The sequence below is a fragment of the Cydia amplana genome, chromosome 2 (assembly GCF_948474715.1).
Source record: "Cydia amplana chromosome 2, ilCydAmpl1.1, whole genome shotgun sequence".
In the NCBI taxonomy this organism is placed as follows: Eukaryota; Metazoa; Arthropoda; class Insecta; order Lepidoptera; family Tortricidae; genus Cydia; species Cydia amplana.
Window position 1 is genome coordinate 23,365,266 of NC_086070.1, and position 4,174 is coordinate 23,369,439.

Below are 4,174 nucleotides of genomic sequence, written 5' to 3' on the forward strand. Positions count from 1 at the left end.
GTAAAGTTTTAATAACCATCGCGTATAGCGTATTCGTCTAGTTACCAACTTTAATTACGTTAAAAACTATTCCGTGCGGGTATTTAATGTGCTTGTCGGGCGTCATCATTAAAATGAGTAAATTAGTACCTATTGATGTACTTAATGAGATATTGTACATACAATCCCATACATAAATGAGACTTAAACTGTTATGAGACGATAACGGTTTCACTCACTTAAATTTTAGTCGCTATTGGCGACATGTTTCGGGCCCGTCGGGGGTCCTTCCTCAGGCTCGAGTGCTCGCGGCTAATAGCGACAAAAAATTCAAGTGAGTGAAACCGTTGTCTAAACAGTTTAAAATATGTCTCACGAAAGTTTAATCTCGAAAACGAGACTTAACGCAAATTACGTGTATGTCACGTCACGCTATTGAATGAAATTTACACTAGGGGTTCATACTAGACGCTCATCGTAAAACGTCAACTAAATACGCATACGCGTACGTCACGTCACGTCACGCTATCGAATGAAATTTACACTAGTGGTTCAGATTCAAATTTACACTATTATCGTCGTGAAACGTCAACTTTTTCATCGTCTCGTTACCGCGCCTGATATCGACAAGCTCAACTATCCGATGTGCCAATAACCATAACGGAAATCGACTGTTACCACGCCAAGTGTTCCCTTTGCTGAGCGTCGAATGCTCTGTTGGACCAATAAGATCCTAGACTTTTATAAAGTTTAATATTATTTAGAAACGATCAAGAAAAAAAATGCATTCAAGTCAATCCACCGTCATCGTCAGAAGAGCTACGATACCACAGGCAGACCATCCATCAGCAGACCGGCCATCTGTACAGATAGTACAGATACCAACACATATCATGTTAAACTTATAAGCGCAGTCACGTCTTAATCCTAGACTTTTATAGCTATAAATATCACTTCAATAATAAATTCGGCGCTTTTCACCTTCTTAAAGGATGGTTTTCAGGATAAAAACTATACACCTGACCAAATTACAACAACGTAATTAAGTGAATATGATATTTCATTAAACATTAGACTAACACTTTCGATTTGAAAAACCTCACATCGGTTTGGGTTTACATATATGTTAATTCTCCGTCATTATCATCATCATCTATGCTGCTGAGCATAGGCCTCTTTTATAGTATGCCACTTGTCCCGGTCCTGAAATCTCTGGATGCCATCCAGAAGTGACCCACAATCTTCCGAATGTCCACCCAACGAGCTAACGGACGTCAAGCGTTCCTATATATCCAAGTAACAATTTGTGGTACTATAGTAGTCAAGAGAACGTTTTCAATGCCACCTATTGGCCCTATAAAAGACCTAAGAAGGCCCTATAAAGCCGAAATGGCGCATCTTATGTGCCATTCAGTGACATAGCAGACCTGTAGCAGTGTCAGTCGTAACGTTTTAGGTCTATAAAAGTGATGTAATAATGACTCTTGTGCTAATTTGTTGTCCGTAACGCCATTATAGTGTCAATTTATACTATAGTAGCATTTGTGATTCCATTATATCACCTTTTTATGCTATAATAGAATTTATAGTTCCTTTACAACGCAGCAAGTCGTCAGTGGTTTTATGCGTGGGTTTATTTAATAAACAAAAACGGTTCAACACAAGGAAACTTGGAATTGTATAATAAGTGGTAAGTAAAGAGTTTATAATATGCATTATTTAGATGTCGATTAAATTCATCTTTACTGCAAAAATGTGTGTGGGACGGAAGTTTTACCGTTAGAATAGTATTAGTTTAATGAAGTATTTTAAATGCGCCCTCGATTTATATATGTTTTTAATAAAATAATTAAATATAATTTAATAAAATAAAATGAATGGCACCATAGTTACAACTATGGAGCCAATAAGTAAAACATACACTCTTATAGGCTAACTATAGAACTTACGACGAAGTATTCACCGCCATCATGAATAAAATTAGGGTTCCAAAAGAATTTTGCCGTGACCCAGCTACACCTACAAACTCTTTAGAAGGACATAGGATATTTATTTAATTTAGATGTAGTCATTACTGTTGTTTTCTTTTTCAGTGTCATTGGTAAAAAAATGTGCTAATAGTGGATGTCGATAAATATCTAAACTGTCACGATTTTCTGCTTGTATCGTCGTTTTATGTTGTTTGTGTTGTTGTATTGTTGTATTTGTGATTTGTAATTGCTTGATAAATCTAAACTACAATGACTAATATCACTGGGAACTTTTTTATCAATTCATTTATATAAAAAATATTTTGTACGGAACCACATTATGTGGCTTAGGCCTGAACTGATATAAGCAAGATATAAGTAGCCATTACAGGTCAAGTTTATCATTTAAAAGTAGTCGTTTTCTACCTTTATGTATCTAAATGGGTTTATAAAAGACATAAAAGCTCAGCTATAACGCTGTTATCTTTTAAAAGAAAAACCAAAAGCACTATTACAACGGTTTTGTGATATAAAAGAGTCATTGTGACGTTTATAGCGATGAGATATAATAGGGATTTAAAAACTACTATAGCGCTTTTTAACGCTATAAATATGTCCCAAAAACGCTATTATAGAGCAAAACAGTTCTATAATAGTGTTCGTATCACTACTAAAGTATTATGTACTATAGCAGTGATCTCTAAAGCCACTATATCCTAAAATTGTTGTATAGTTGGGTTTTTTGTCACTGTTAAAACACAAAATTATAGCGGCTTGCAGGGAACCTTAATAGCGCAAATTAGTTGCATAAAAGTGATTCTAAGTACCATTATACAGTAATGTTGCTCTATAGTAGCTATATTTGAACCTACTATAATACATGCCTATAACGGCTCTATAAAATGATGATGTAAACATTTACATCAGTTGCTTATAGAATAGTTGCATAAAAGTGATTCCAAATACTATTATACAGTAATATTGCTCTATAGTGGCTATATTTGAACCTACTATAGTACACGCCTATAACGGCTCCATAAAATGGTGAAGTAAACCTTTACATCAATTTCTTATAAAATATATTAGCTGTATAAGCCTATAGAGCAAAAAAGTGTTGTCAAACGCTTTTATACAACAGGTGGTCACCTCTGAAACCTTAATACGACGTCTATACAAGCTTTTAGCGATAAAAACTAAAATTATAGGACTAAAATGATACTTGGATCGCATCCGGACGCGGCCACCATTCCGTTAACATTTTTGTCCTTCTGTCATCATCTGCCCAGAGGGCCTACCGCCCTGTTGCCTCCCTGTCACACTTACGTACGAATTATAAGTGCGACATAGAGGCACCACGTCGAACGTGGTTTGCGGTAGGCCCTCTGGCATCATTATTACGTTCTATGGCCCTATATTTTCGGTCTGCGTATGGAAACCAGAGCCCATAACCATCAAGCTCTCTAGATTATATCTGGATCACCTCTGTGTACGTCTCACTTTCAAAAAGCTCTAGGAATACACAGGTACAGGCGCACGGTCGGCAGAACCGCTTTCAAACTTATATTTCCCCGACCGATATTTTCGCAATTTCAAATATTGAAAACGGAAAAGTAGGAAATTGAAAATATTTGTCACTATTTTTTAATTTAGACAACAACGTGTGGTTTTAATGTAGCAACATTATTTCACGCAAAAGTAAAGTTGTCCATTCTATGGAACTTGCTAACTATGTAAACAAAAGTCACTAGTAAATTGACATTTTTAGACAATTTTAATATGGCGGTTTGTTTACATAGTTTACAAGTTCCATAGAATGACAATTTAAAACAATATGAAAGTACGAGTAGGCAACGGGTTGGTTCTAATTAGATCGCAAGTTATTGTAACGCAAGTTAACTATCTTTTTATTTGTATACTAACTGTACTCGGCAGACTCTTGCGGATATTGCCACTTAGAAGACGTCTATTTTTACCAGGATGCATCCTGTATAAAAGTTATTTTTATTGTCATAAGAGTTAAAGTAAATAACGGGGGCCACGCTAAGTAAAAATCGTTTAAAGAAAGTACAATCAAAACTTACAGAGTGGCCCAAAAATCGGTTGAATTTGTTTTTAAATTTAATCTTCTCACTTCGATACAAAAAAATAAAGTAAACGTTTTGTTTTTATTATCATCAATATACATTATGATGGCATCAATTTTTGGGCAAGATATATCTTGCTTA